Source organism: Microcaecilia unicolor, chromosome 5 (genome assembly GCF_901765095.1).
Source record: "Microcaecilia unicolor chromosome 5, aMicUni1.1, whole genome shotgun sequence".
NCBI classification, from domain to species: Eukaryota; Metazoa; Chordata; class Amphibia; order Gymnophiona; family Siphonopidae; genus Microcaecilia; species Microcaecilia unicolor.
In genome coordinates this window covers 117592111-117608112 of record NC_044035.1, presented here as the reverse complement: position 1 = coordinate 117608112, position 16002 = coordinate 117592111, and the positions used below count along the sequence as shown (strand labels likewise).

Below are 16002 nucleotides of genomic sequence, written 5' to 3'. Positions count from 1 at the left end.
TGGAGAAAAGGCAGCTGAGGGGAGATATGATAGAGGTCTATAAAATAATGAGTGCAGTGGAACGGGTAGATGTGAAGAGTCTGTTTACGCTTTCCAAAAATACTAGGACTAGGGGGGCATATGATGAAGCTACAATGTAGTAAATTTAAAATGAATCAGAGAAAAGCTTTCTTCACACAACATGTAATTAAAATCTGGAATTCGTTGCTAGAGAATGTGGTAAAGGTGGTTAACTTAGCGGAGTTTAAAAAAAGGTTTGGATGGCTTCCTAAAGAAAAAGTCCATAGACCATTATTAAATGGACTTGGGGAAAATCCACTATTTCTGGGATAAGCAGTATAGAATGTTTTGTACTGTTTTGGGATCTTGCCAGGTATTTGTGACCTGGATTGGCCACTGTTGGAAACAGGATGCTGGGCTTGATGGACCTTTGGTCTTTACCAGTATGGCAATACTTATGTACTTATGGGTGAGACCACGTGATGCACTGAGAGGTAAGGAAGTGTTTTCTGCCTCTTTCGTCCTCAAATCCACATTCTGGGAAACGTTTTTAGGTATCACGACGCTCACCAGCTTGAGAATACTTACATGGACAAATATCTCTGAAAATATGGGGGAGCGATGTCTGCGTGAGACTAAAAACATTAAAGGAAATGATAATAGATGATACTAGGAAGTAGAAGTCATGATGGATTATATATTATATATTCTGAGATTCTCAACTTTTTTCTCATTCCTGACCTGAGGAAGAAGATTCTGGCCTTAAACAGCAAGTCAGAAAATGTATTGTTACTGCAATAAAAATATATATATCATCTTATTTTCTTTTTTGCTTTATTTCTATGTATTGCCTTTAAAACAACCAACTAACTCTGCAACCACACTAGTTCATACAGAAACACAAATGGTTAGAATTAGCACAGGCATATGTGCTCTAATAGAATAGGCTCACAGCCTATAGCAATTTGGCACCTAAATTTTGGTGAGTTGTTCTAAAATTGCCTCCAAAGTTCTAGAAAGGATTACATTCTATCTTACTGACCAGTATTTTCTTCTCATTCACTGGCAGGATATGGGCCTACAAGATGTTGCCCTAAACTGGATGCAGTCTTTTTCAAGAGAACAGACTTTCAGCATACAATGAAGATCACGGGAGTCATTACCGTGCACTGTCACAACTGCTGATAACACAGCTGTAATTACTGCCACCTAAAAAGAAGGTGATGAGTCTGATAGTGTGTCTGAAAGGTAAAATGCTGGACTTCAGATCCCTGCAGATATCCAATACTGTCTCCCAACATCCACCCCCACTCCCACCCCCACACACACCTCCCGAGGCCTGGGATATAAATATCAGCATTTCTAAAAGTGTAATATCATATTCCATCACTATGGGGTTCACATTAATTTGCTGTTGAGGTTGAGGAAAAGGATAATGCGATAAAGATCATGCAGTCAAATTGATTTTTAAAACATCTTAATCATCACATAAATGAACACTAGCATTGGACAGTGTAGAATCAATTTTTAAAAATCTGCTGGATGGATAAGATGACTGGTTAATATTAGCTGTTTATCTTTGAGAGGTTTTGACTGAAAAAAACTGCATTTTCAGATAAACATTCAACTGCATCTAGTCAATTAAAACTGCTTGATTGCATTTAGAGCAGTTAGGTGTGGGGTTGGAGTTAGCCAGCAAAATTATTAGTCCACTCTAGGAATGTCCTTGAAGATTCTTCCCCACCCCCATTTCTTGATCTCCACTCCCTTGAAGGTCAGATCCCTCTCCTGATCTCCACCAATCCAGCCCCTCCCCTCTACCAGACACATTTCGCTTCCTGACAGAGAATGGATTCAGTGGATCTGGAGGGGGATTCAACCTGTGGGGGGGGGGGGGGAGGATCAAATCAGGCCAATAATGTGTTTGGGGGGTGCTGTGCACCATCGTGGCTTGGCTTATTTAATGACTGGGACCTCACCACATTATTTACAGTGCTCAGGCATAATCCTCCTGCACTTTTCTCCTTTGATCAGAGCTAATAGCATGCCTATATTTGCATGCTATTAGCTCTGATCATAGGGACGGAATAGCCGCTCTATTTTTACAGCACTGTTTGGAACAGCGAGGGGCTTCTGATCATCTCCCTCTGCAGGGCCGGTCAAACCCGGTAAGCAGGGTAAGCGCCGCAGGGGGGCACCTGCCTTCAAGGGCAGCGCTTTGCCGCCATACCACGCCGCCCTTGGTGCTTTAAATCTTTAATTTACCTCCGTTCCAGCAGCCGCATCATTTGAAAACCCTGCCCCGTCTCTAGCCTTCCCTCCCTTCGTGAGTTCGTTCCACAGTTCCGCCTTCTGACGTCATTTCCTCGAGGGCAGGACTGCAGAATGAACTCACAAAGGGAGGGAAGGCTAGAGATGGGGCAAGGCTTTCAAATGACGTGGCTGCTGGAACGGAGGTAAATTAAAGATTTAAAGCACCAAGGGCGGCGGGGGATGGGAGCAAAGGAGAATAACTGGACAGGGGCAGGGTGGGAGAAGAGAGAAAGGAGATGCGGGGGGGTGGGGGTGCACGGGTGCCAACTCATAGTCTGCAGGGGGGCGCCAGAGACCCTAGGACTGGCCCTGTCCCTCTGAGTTGGGTTCCATTTATAGAATAGTGCTTAGCACTTATAGAATTTTGCCCACTGTGCACTAATTTATACTGTTAATACATGGTAATCGCAAAAGCTTACCACACTTTAGTAAAAGAACCCATTTGGGATTTAATATATTCTTTTTTCATTGGTTTTTTCACTGGTGATTAGAAAAATACAAAAACTACCTGGTGTTCCTTATATTAGCCCTGGAGAAATTCCTGGATTTTTATAAGAAAATAATTTGTACTGTCCCCCTAGTTCTATAACAGTCGCTAAAAACTGCGTGCAAATTTGAGTGTGCACACAATTTAATTGAATGAGGTAATTAGTGCAATAATTAGCTTTTTAACAAGCACTTATTGGCACTATAAATTTAATTGGAATATACACACACGTACATTTAAATTTGATGCGCAAGTTCAAAAAGAGGGCGCGGAAACGGGAGGGTAATAGGTTGAACGGGAGCGTTCCTAACATTTACATATATTGTTATAGAATGAAGAGGGATATGCACTTAATGTAGGAGTTCATTTGCACCATGTTTCAGTTGGCGCAAATGGCCATGCCTAAAGTTAGGCACGATTCCCGGGTGTAAGCGTTAGTCTATAAACCATGCTAACTTTAAGCTTGGCTTACAGAATAGCTCTTTTTCTGCACCATATATAGAATTCATCCCTATATTTGCTCCTTTTGGAAAAGTTGATGTTTTGAAGCTGTATAGTCCTGTTTCTATATTTCAGAGAGTTCAAAAACCAGTTAGCCAAGTTCAGGGATCCTTTTATCAAGCTGTAGGAAAAAGGGCCCTGCACTAGCAGCAGAGGCTATTTTTCTCGTGCGAAAGGGGCCTTTTTACTGCAGCGGGTAAAAAGCCCCCAGACAAACATGGTCATGTGGTAAGAGAACTCCTACCACTTGGCCATGCAGCAGGGAGTCCTTAGCGCCACCCATTGAGGTGGCGATATGGGCTCCCGCGGTAACCATGCTGTACACAGCAATGCCTGAGTACCACCGGTTACCGCCACATAAGCCATTTCCAGGGGTTTTCTTCCCCCCCCCCCCCCCCGGAAATGGCACGCTCTCGGGGTTGAACTACCACCGGCAGCCAAGTTGTGTTTTAGCTTTCGGTAAGCCCGCGTTGGGCTTACCAATGCTTTGTAAAAGACCCCCTTAGTCATTTGTGTAAAATCATTGAAGGACACTTCCTCACTTTTGTAGCATGAACAGCACTAAAAGTAAGATGCTGTTTAACAATTACAAAACAGAAAGAAGAAAAAAAATTGTATGTGCATGACCAAATTGACCAAATCTGTCATATGGCAATGCTGATCTATTCAAAGAGAATTTTATTATACTTTACATCTGGGTCTGTTACATATTTTATTTGATTCAACTCAGTCTGTTGCATTTTACTAAATTCAATAAGATTTGGTTAGTTATACATCTTATTTAGTTTAATACATTTTCATTTTGTTCTGCTTTATTCAGTTTAACAAACATTCTAATATATTCTGCTACATGGTTTTTTTTCAAGTCAGGACCACATATATCTAGCATGTTATGTTTAATTTATTTCAATATGATTTATACACTTTTTGCTATATGTTCTATTCATTTTACTTCATGCTATATCTATTTCATCATACATTCATTCTGTCATAATGTTCTGGTATATATCGCCTTTCCTTTGATGGGCTATACATCCAGCTTTTGGTTATAACTGCAATGATTTTTGCTTCAACCATTTGCCTTTATGTATTATATAACCAATAAAAGAGTAAGTACTGAATTAACTATTCAAGTTTTTGAAAACTTGGAATGAAATCAAACACCCTTGTCACTGTTAAGTAAATATGAATGTCATTTACTTTTATGCAACATGGAATGTTTGAGCAGACATGAGTCAATATTTTGTGTATGGACTAAGAGCCAGTTTTCAAATGCATTACTCGTGGAGAATAAAGTTGCATATGTGTTTATTTTACCTACATGGGTTCAATTCAGAGGTTTTTCATTCTACTCTAAACTTCCTGGCAGAGTTTGAAGCATAAGTACAGTTTTTAATTTAATTTCTTTTAGCATGTATTTCTCATGTTCAATGGAGTGTGTGCAGCAGAAACATTAAAAACTCAAGGGAGTAATTTATTTAAAGGTACATTTTAGATAGTTTGTAGCGAGGAGAATTGAGATGTTGAGGTTGGGACATGCTCAATTCCTCCTGCATTTTACAATAGGTTCTGACGAATGTGAAGTCTCTTTTAAAATACCTATAAGGCACCAGTTTGGAACTACTGCCCAGCTACCACGTGGTCCATGCGCGCTGGAAAATATATTTTATTTTTCAGCATGCGGCGTTAACCGGGCGGTAATCGTCATTGTACGCGCACTGACGATTACCACTCGGTTAACACGTGAGATCTTACCACTAAGTGAGTGGGTGGCAGTAAGGTCTCAGGCCCAAAATGGACATGTGTCAATTTTCATTTTGTCGCACGTCCATTTTCGGCCCCGCAAAAAAGGCCTTTTTTACAGGCATGCTGAAAAATGGATCTGTGCGCATCCAAGACACGTGCCTATACTAGCACAGGCCATTTTTCAGTTCACCTTAGTAAAAGGACCCCTTAAAACAAGTACATGTGTACTTGCTGGCACATCAAGAGGGAGCAGTGATTTTAGAAATGGAGACAGTGAAAAAAAGAATGTCTTCATCTCGCACCTTTCCAATGCTGATTCTGTCCTATTTTTCTTTCTTTTTGTGTTCTTTTCCCTACCTGCTGCTCATTTCCTTAACTTTTTGTATTTATATTCCCTTCCCTTTTGCCTTCAACTGTCATTGTAATTCTTTTCCTTAGTTCATTGTAAGCCGCTTTGGGGCTGCGTTACATGGCAAAAAGCAGGGTATAAATGATCTAAAATAAATATAAATAAATAAAACACTGTAGGTTCCTGGCTGAAGCAATGTAGACCAGCAATTTTGTAAAGGGAGCAGTGGTGGGACAAAGTTTCCCTTCACTCTCCTCCAACGCCTTCCCAGACAAGAGCAATAATCCCCTACATCCTAACAACCACCTCCAGCCCCATTTCTTACTGGGGACCTTCCTATTGTCTAATATGGGAAAGGAACAAATCCCAGTCACTCTTGCCCCTTTGGGTGACCAGATTCAAAGTGGTATTTCTGACCCTAGCAGTAGTACCACTGGGTGGGGGGGAGCAAAGGACCCATTTTGAACCAAGTCGCCTAACATAAGAACATAAGAATATAAGAGTAGCCATACTGGGTCAGATCAATGGTCCATTTAGCCCAGTATCCTGTTTTCCAAACAGTGGCCAAGCCAGGTCACAAGTACCTGGCAGAAACCAAATCACAGCAGTACTCCATATTACAAATCCCAGGGCAAGCAGTTGCTTCCCATGTCTGTCTCAATAGCAGACTATGGACTTTTCCTCCAGGAATTTGTCCAAATCTTTTTTAAACCCAGATACGCTAACCACTGTTAAAAGCTCCTCCAGCAAAGAGTTCCAGAGCTTAACTATTCGTTGAGTGAAAAAAATGTTTCTCATATTTGTTTTAAAAGTATTTCCATGTAACTTCATCAAGTGTCCCCTAGTCTTTGTACTTTTGGAATGAGTAAAAAATCGATTTACTTTACTGGTTCTACACCACTCAGGATTTTATAGACCTCAATCATATCTCCCCTCATCTGTCTCTTTTCCAAGCTGAAGAACCCTAACCTCTTTAAACTTTTCCTCATACAAGAGGAGTTCCATCCCCTTTATCATTTTAGTCGCTCTTCTTTGAACCTTTTCTAATTCCACTATATTGTGGTGACCAGAACTGAACGCAATACTCAAGGTGCAGACGCACCATGGAACAATACAAGGGCATTATAGTATTTTCAGTCTTATTCACCATCCCTTTCCTAATAATTCCTAGCATCCTGTTAGCTTTTTTGGCTGCCTCCGCACACTGAGCAAAAGATTTCAGCGTATTATCTACAGCGACACACAGATCTTTTTCTTGAGCGTTAAGCCCCAAGGTGGACCCTAGCATCAGGTAACTGTGATTCGGATTATTCTTTCCAATGTGCATCATCATGCATTTGTCCACATTAAACATCTGCCATTTGGAAGCCCAGTCTTCCAATTTCCTAAGGTCTTCCTGCAATTTTTCACAGTCCACTTGTGTTTTAACAACCTTGAATAGTTTTGTATCATCTGCAAATTTAATCAACTCACTCGTCGTTCCAATTTCCATATCATTTATAAATATGTTAAATAATACTGGTCCCAGTACAGACCCCTGCGGCACTCTACTGTTCACTCTCCTCCATTGAGAGAAATGACCATTTAACCCTATCCTCTGTTTTCTGTCCAATAACCAATTCCTAATCCACAACAGAACCTTGCCTCCTATCCCATGACTCTTTATTTTTCTCAAGAGTATCTCAGGAGGAACTCTATCAAAAGCTTTCTGAAAATCTAGATACACTACATCAATCGGCTCACCATTATCCACATGTTTATTCATGCCTTCAAAGAAATGAAGCACGTTAGTGAGGCAAGACTTCCCTCGGCTGAACCCATGCTGACTATGTCCCATTAAACTGTGATTTGCTCATGCAGGCATTAGATACCAGTTTGATAACCAAAGCCACAAGGGCTTAAGGAGGTGAAAGTGGTTGTTAGGATGTTAGCTTAGTAAAAGGATCCTTATGTCAACAGATTATCTTCTGAAATACAAGTGAAACTTGAGATGTCCTTTCCTGAACATCTCAATTCTGACATCTACATCCTTTCTAAAATGGATTGCATCTGAAAAGGGATTGATGATCAAAGAGTTTTTAACCTTATCATGGGATATGAAATATAATAAAATAAATATTATTATTTTCTTTTGATTTTATATCTGGCTAGAGTTAGCCAGATAAAAACTGAGATTTCTATGTTTAAAACCCCAACCCCCCAAGACTCTCTGGCTAAATTTTCTCTGGGCAAAATATGGCAAAATTGGGGCTAATCCAAGGGCATGATTTTACTTTCTGTGGGCAGTGCTGATGCTCTGCTCCCCATTTGCATCATTCAGAGCACATGTCCAGTTCCCTACATCTTATGGGACTCTTTCTATTGGATTGCCTTTTTCTCTCTGCCTGCTGGGCAAGTTGCCTCCCCCTTTCTCTCTCCATCGGGTCTGTAAGAGTTAGTCTGCAGCATATCTCCTTTATGAACCGAAACTGCCTATGCTGTATTCTGTTGTATGATCCTACTGTGACTCTATCAAGATTTCACCAATACAAAATATAAACAGAATTGCTTTTCAGCGTGCAACTGAATATCTCCCAGCCTCTTTTGCTTGAGAGATAGCTGGAGGAGAACAGACTCCCAGTTTGCAAGGCAAAAGCTTTCATCCAGCATGTCTGAACTGTAAGTTATTTTTCCTTGTTTGATTACTGCATTAAAGAAGATTTTTGGTTCATGAGTTCTCATAGTGGTGTTCTATACTCTGGTTTAAACTGCAAGCCAATCACCCAGTGAGAGGGCAGAACAGCTGCTATTAACTTGCTAATTCATGCTGCACAAATAGTAGGCCTAACTTTATCCAGATAACTTTGTCAATCACAAGTTTGATGAATACTTTATTTTTTGCATGAACTATACAACATGAAAAGAAATAGAAAGGATCATAAAATGTAGGTTTAACCAGTTAATTTTGTGAGTTAACCAATTAAACTCTACTTGTAAAACTTTACTATAAGTGAGCAACTTAGTTTAGCTTTCTAAGGGGCCCTTTTACTAAGCCGCGTAAGCGTCTACGCGCACCCAACACATGCCAGAATGGAATTACTGTCCAGCTATCATGTGGCTCTTGTGGTAATTTCATTTTTGGTTCATGTCTGATATGCATGGCCGAAAAATAATTTTTATTTTCAGACGCACATATCAGACGCGCCAAGTGGCATTTGACGTGCGTAGGTCATTACTGCCCAGTTACCACATGAGACTTTACCACTAGGTCAATGGCTAGTGGTAAAGTCACAGACCCAAAATGGATGCACAGCAATTTTGATTTTGCCGCAAGTCCATTTTCAACAAAAATTTTTAAAAGGCCTTTTTTACAGGCGTGCTGAAAAATGGATCGGCGCACGCCCAAAACCCATGCCTACACTACCGCAAGCCATTTTTCAGCGCATCTTAGTAAAAGGACCCCTAAATTTACAAGGTAGGCAAGTTTAGCCGAGATGAAAAGGAACACTTTCAGGAACGTTCAATTTTGATTGACTAGATAGAAGTGAATTTTAATTTGAAAATTGAACCAGTTATTGTCTGTCAGAATTCTCTTAAAGATAATTAGCTAATATTAACCGGTCACTTTGTCCATCCTGCAAATTTTTGAAAATTGACCCCACATTGTCCAATTCTAGTTTTTATTTGTTTTATGATTAAGATTTTTTTTTAATTAATAGGATCACCACTAATGACTGAGTTACACTATAAATTATGTTCATAAATATCACATTTAGGTGCTAATATTTACACTGTTCAGCCATAGATCTGGTGCAGATGTTAGCACCTATATGTAGGCGCATTTGGTAGCCACATGCTAGTACTCTATAATGGCAATGTGAGGGAGTCTATAGGATGCTGCCACTTCCCCTTAAGGATACGCCCTACAATCAAGTAGGCCAAGTTCAACTTGGAACCTTGCAACTTTGGATTTTGACCCAAGTAACTGCTAAAAATTATATTGTAAATGTGAGGAACCATGCAAGAGACAAATAAAGTGCACCACCATGCTGAGAAACAGTAATATATGCCATGGTCCTGCAGGAGCAGGCCACTGGAGAGCCTTGTTACATCTAAAGAACCTTTTTTTAAAGTTTATTTTCTTTCCTATACCTGCCAGTGGAACAGGACTCCTACCTGATACTTATAATAAAAAGTATTTCTTTCACCTGCAACCTCTGTGTGACTCAGTCTTACCTGGATTCCAGGCCCACCCTTGTTCACATTACTATAGGTAGTAAGTGCCATCATAGAATAGGCTCCCAGCCTGCATAAAGTGGGTGACTAAACATCGGTGTCCAGTTACAGAATTGTTTACTAAGAGGTCCTTTTACCAAGCTATGGTAAAAAGTGCCCTGTGCTAGTGGAGGGGGCTGTTCGTGTGGCCATGAGGGGGGGGGGGGGGGAATTTACCACCACTCATTGAGGTGGCAGTAAGGGCTCCCACGTTAACCTGGCAGTAACTGGGTAGTGCGTAGCACTGCCCGATTACCATTAGGTTTTTGCTGCACTAAAAAATATGGGCCAATTTTCCCTGACACAGGAAATAGCACGCCCTGGGACTAAAACTACTGCCAGTGCCCACATTGGGCCGGTGGTAGCTCCAAATTAGCATGCGGTAAACCCACATTGGACTTACCACCACTTTGTAAAAGGGCCCCTAAATACTTTAGACACTTTTGAAAAAGGGTCTCAGAGTGGTATTAACAGAACATAAGTATTGCCATACTGGGACAGACCTAAGGTCCATCAAGCCCAGCATCTTGTTTCCAACAGTGGTCAAGCCCAGTTACAAGTACCTGGCAAGATCTCAACAGTACAATACATTTTATGCTGCTTATCCTAGAAATAAGCAGTGGATTTTTCCCAAATCCATTTTAATAATGGCTTATGGACTTTTCTTTTAGAAAGCTAGCCAAACCTTTATTAAACCCCGCTAAGCTAACTGCTTTTACTTCATTCTCTGGCAACGAATTCCAGAGTTTAATTACACATTGAGTGAAGAAATATTTTCTCCAATTTGTAGCTTCATTGAGTGCCACCTAGTTCTTTTATTTTTGGAAAGAGTAAACAAGCAAAACAAAATAAAATAGAAACATGCATAACATAGTAACATAGTAAATGACAGCAGATAAAGACCTGTACGGTCCATCCAGTCTGCCCAACAAGATAAACTCAGTTTACATGGTATGTGATACTTTATATGTATACCCGAGTTTGATTTGTCCTTGCCTTTCTCAGGGCACAGACCGTAGAAATCTGCCCAGTAGTGTTCTTGTACTAAGTTCTGAAGCTAACATCAAAGCCCCTTAAAATTCGCACTCCAGCCCATCCCTATCTATTCAGTCACGATCAGAATGTAGACCGTAGAAGTCTGCCCAATTACCGGCATCGCCACCCAATCTCCGCTAAGATTCCATGGAACCATTCCTTCTAAACAGGATTCCTTTGTGTTTATACCACAAAGATCCTTGAACCACAATAATAAGAAATTTTGAATTTAGTTCATACCTCTTTTCATTTGTAGCTCAAGGAAAGATATTCAGGTATATTAGGCAGTAAGCTACACTCAAGTATTCTAGGTAATGAGAATCAATTCTGTGAATAAGGCCCAAACCATAAGAGAATCAACAAAAAAGCAAGAATTACGCTTTTGGTGGTCCAAGATTCAAATCTTTTTGTGTTTATTTTTAAAGTCACCTATCCTGAAGACTCTAGTTGGCTCTAAAACTTGTGGGAAGTGATATGTCTTACTGCTTATTATAAAGGCATTTTACACTTTACATGGCCTCTTCAACACAGCAGCTGAGCTAAGGACCGTTTAAGAGGTCTTTTCCAAAAACATTCAGTGATTAAAGGTTTGGGGAATTTATAGACCAAACATATGAATGACTCTTAAGAACACGTGATGAGTTAATGGTTGAGGAATTTTAGTGAAGCTACCTTTACTTTTTACTCGCCATTCCTCACAAGTTTAAGGCAAGATAACAAACTAAAGGGTATGTTTACTAAGGTAAGGGCTCAGGCCGTAAATAGATGTGAACATTTAAGGCGCCTATACATTTCTATGGGCGCGTTAGCATTTAATGCGCGTAAACCATTTACACGTGTTAAAAACATTAACGTGCCCATAGCACACCTTAGTAAACATAGGCGTGAGGGGTCCTTTTACAAAGCTGTGGTGAAAAGTGGCATGCGGTATCCTCCTTCTCTCTTCCCTTACTTAAACCTTGTACATTACCAATTGTATCTGATAACCTGGAATGACTATGTCATAACAAAACTCTGTAGGCCACATTGTGCCTGCAAATAGGTGGGAAAATGTGGCATACAAATGTAATAAATAAATAAATACATCTTGTAGGCGTGTGCTGGGCCATTTTTACTGCAGCTGAAAAAAAAGGCATTTTTTTTAAAGTGTGGGGAAATGGGCCTGCGCTTATATTAAAACTAGTTCACATCTATTTATGGCCTGAGTCCTTACCGCCACCCACTGACCTTGCAGTAAGGCCTCACACACTACCCACATGGTAATCATGCAGCACACACCAACATGGATGCACTGCTGTTACAACCGGGAACGCCCCCCGTGGTAGAAAATAGAAAATTATTTTCTACTGCTGGATTGGTGCGTGCCAAAATCAGAATTACCGCAGGGCGCACGTGCTACCTCAGCAGTAGTGCCGATTGGGTGTGCGCTACCCACACATTAGTCCTCCCGCGCCTTTGTAAAAGGGTCTCTGAGGGCTTTTTTAAACAGAGGCGTGCTAGCAATTCCCGCTCAGCAAATGAGAGGAAGCCCATCCAATTCCTATGGGCTTCCTCTCATTTGCCACGCACGGATCTCTAGCACAGCTTGTAAAAAAAGCCCTAAAACTTTTAAAATGCATATTAATTCCTCTTTCTCAGGTCTTCTCAGTAGTCTTTATTGGCTTATCACTGTTTCTTTGATATTTCTTTAAGAATTCTTTAATTCTTTTTGATACTTTCTAACACATCTGCAAAGTGCTTATTTGGTGTTTCAATCCATTTGATTGGGTGGCTGGCTATACACATGCACGATAACTCTTGTTAAAGTGAACTAACAGGTTCAAGTAGTAAATATCATGAAACTTGTCTCACACAACTAAGGAATTTCACTTTTCACTAAAATATATAAAATCTTGTACAAGGCCTTACCACTATGGACAATGAAAATGGTGCTGGTATGTAAAATCTTATACAGGTAGGTCATTAATTTAAATATGATTATAGCTAATGACAGGATGGTCACCATCTGATTCAGAGTAGGGATAGGCCATGGGTTTCCAACAAGAGGTAAAAAAAAAAAGGCACTAGAGAATACCTGCTATAGGTAAGTATCTTCGCTTTCCTGTAGTCTAGTTGTGATGTTATGGCATGGACCACTGTGGTCAGACTCATCTTTTCAGTATATGGAGAGATTTCAAAGTTGCCATAGCTGATAGAGAAAATTAAGGTTGTTTGAATTTGCAGGATCAGAGTGAGTGATGATTCTAGCAGTATCCCAAGGTTCCTGACCTGTGATTTTAGGGTGAGTTCATACTTCCCAAAAGGTGTTTTGAAGTTAGGTATTTGTCCACTTGTGTTAGGTACACAAAGAAAGTCTGTTTTGCATGGGTTCAGGCAGAATATTTTGTTGTTTGCCCTTCATGAGTTGCAATTAGGCAGAGCTGTAGGTAGTTCTGGTTCTGTGGGTATGAGTAGTTGCACAGCATCAGCATAGATCTAGAATTGTGTCCATCAACCGAAGCAGCTCAGCCAGAGGCTTGAGGTAGATATTAAATAAAATGGGAGACAGTATGGATCCCTGTGGAACCCTACAGTTTAGTGCCCAAGGTAATGATGTGCAGTTGCTGAACAGAATTAATTGTATGAGATGTGAAGTGTCTGTTTACGCTTTCCAAAAATACTAAGAGTAGGGGGCATGTGATGAAGCTACAATGTAGTAAATTTAAAACTAATCGGAGAAAAGTTGTCTTCACTCAACGTGTAATTAAATTCTGGAATTTGTTGCCAGAGAATGTGGTAAAGGCGGTTAGCTTAGCAGAGTTCAAAAAAGTTTGGACGGTTTCCTAAAGGAAAAGTCCATAGACCATTATTAAATGGACTTGGGGAAAATCCACTATTTCTGGGATAAGCAGTATAGAATGTTTTGTACTTTTTTGGGATCTTGCCATGTATTTGTGACTTGGATTGGCCACTTTTGGAAACAGGATGCTGGGCTTGATGGACCTTTGGTCTTTCCCAGTATGGCAATACTTATGTACTTATGTCTGACAAATAGGATTTACCATATATGCTTTGATAAACTGACTTGCATGCTGAGAGAAAGTTGACATTTTCCTGTTGTGTCTGGGCTCCTGGAGTACAGATGGTTCTCAAAAGTAGCACAACTTTGAAAATTGTCACCTGGAGTCAAATCAAAAGGAGAATGGTGTTCAGCTACGGATGCAGGGAATATATATAGCTATATTACAGGAGACTAAATTGGTGGAGAAGTGTGTGAAATTGAAATGGGAGGGGGATGATGGGAATTATTTTTCTCCTCATTTGGATCTAAGAAAAGGGCGTAGTAATATTAAACAGCATATTCCCTTTGCAGTGGATGAGCAGGGACAGGATACAGAGGGAAGGTGGTTTGAGTACTTGGGAAAACTGACACTCAGGAAATGACACTGGGACTAAGGCAGGCTTCTGTTCAAAAACCCTGGAGGTCATCAGATGTAAAGGAAAAGGGAAGATTATCATAGGGGGAGATGTGAAGTATGTCATTTTAGATGGGGAAACAGGAGTCCCCAAGGATTTAGTTCAGAAGGGCAAGGATTAAACCGCCTAAAAGGTTTTCCAGTTGGGTGGTATATCAAATTTTAAAGTTGGACAAGTCCATCTGTGCAGGAAGAAAAATGGAGTGCAAGAGTAAACTTTATCCCCTCAGTGAAGGGGAAATATTTGAGATTAAATTACTATTTTATACTTTGGAGCTCCCCTACTCTTAGTGTCTCACAGCAATGATGGTGATAAAGTCGGGGAAGGACCTAGCCAGCTGTGGGTCTTAACTCTACTTGACACTCATTGTAAAATATTTACTAAGATTATGGCCCGTAGACTCCAGCAGGTCTTACCTAGGCTGATTGATGAGGATCCGGCTGGGTTCATTTCTGGTAGACAAGCCTTTGATGATAATAGGTTTTTGTTGCATCTAATTCAACAGGCTCAAATGGACCATACACCCACTGTCCTGTTATCAATTGATGATGAATAAGCATTCGATAGGATGTATTGGCCCTTTCTGTTTTATGTCCTACAAAAAATGGGGATTGGGGGTTGTTTTCTCCTTTATAAAGTTTATAAATTAATGGCTCATATACCAAGCCTAACCACCACTCACTTGCCCTGTCCTTTATCCTCACCTCTTTATTCCCTTACCCTTAATTGTTCTGTCTGTTTACCTGTCTTATCTAGATTGTAAACTCTTTGAGCAGGGACTGTCTTTTTGTGTATGATGTACAGCGCTGCTTATGCCTTGTAGCGCTATATAAATGATAAATAGTAGTAGTAAATCCAATTAAAAATATAAAATACAGTAAGTCTAAACATTGTTCCCCCAACTGTTTAGGATCCACCAGAGAAAAAAAACAATCAAGCAAATGACCCAAGAAATACCTGCCTCAGGGGTCACAGTGTCCAGTGGCATTCCTTGGTCGGCTGCTACCCGGGGCGGATCGCTGCTGTTCACCCCCCCCCCCCCCCGGTGAAGCATTTTCCGTCCCCTCCCCCAGGTGCAGCATGACACTCCCCACCATGGGTGTAGCATGACACTTCCCCCCCAGCGCATCACCTCCAAGCCCCCCGTTTACGAGTGCATTCTTCTTACCTGCTGGGGTGCTGAGAGCAGCTGTGCAGTCGTCAGCTCCGCCGGTTCCCTGCTCCCTCTGCCCTAGAACAGGAAGTAACAGTAGAAGGAGCAGGGAACCGGCGGAGCTGACAGCTGCATGACTGCTCCCAGCACCCCTCCTGCAGCATGCACCCGGGGCGGACCACCCCCACTGCTCCGCCCTTGGCACGCCACTGACAGTCTCTATTGTTGTCACCACACAGGTGCTACTTTGCACTATACTTTGACATTACTCATCATGTATGCACTTTTGTTGAATTCATTTGATTTTGACTCTTTTTATCACCAGGTAGCTCATTTTTTATATATATTTCTACACTTTTATTTATTTATATTCTAGTGTTCACATCAGCAATCAATATATATACAGTAATTTTGTATTTTATTTTTCTTTACTATTTCACATGGTCTATATATATTTACTATATTCATCATATGTTGGGTCCTGTTTACTGAACCAAGCTGTAGGCGCACAAACGTTTTAGCGCACACTAACAATAGAGACACGCATAGGAATATAATGAATGTCTCTATCGTTAGTGTGCACTAAAAAGTTTGTGTGTCTACAGCGCAGCTTAGTAAACAGGGCCTATTATGTGTAATGCTTTTATCACTCTCTCTCTCTCTCTCTCTGTATATATAAACTGGGTCACTAGATAGATATAATCATCC

General features: G+C 40.7%; 1 protein-coding gene and 1 long non-coding RNA gene across 4 annotated transcripts in view; one reads left to right on the top strand and one right to left on the bottom strand.

Annotated features, from left to right (window-relative positions):
* Positions 1 to 16002, bottom strand: part of LRMDA (leucine rich melanocyte differentiation associated) — a 2054983-nt gene that overhangs the window by 335226 nt on the left and 1703755 nt on the right. The gene's annotated exons all lie outside the window — the stretch shown is intronic.
* LOC115470234 overlaps positions 1 to 16002 on the top strand; it is a 102095-nt gene that overhangs the window by 64905 nt on the left and 21188 nt on the right. For all 3 annotated transcript variants that reach the window (XR_003942145.1, XR_003942144.1, XR_003942146.1), the window contains one exon: positions 1070 to 1248. This is a non-coding gene — a long non-coding RNA (uncharacterized LOC115470234). The remainder of the gene's footprint in view (positions 1 to 1069; positions 1249 to 16002) is intronic.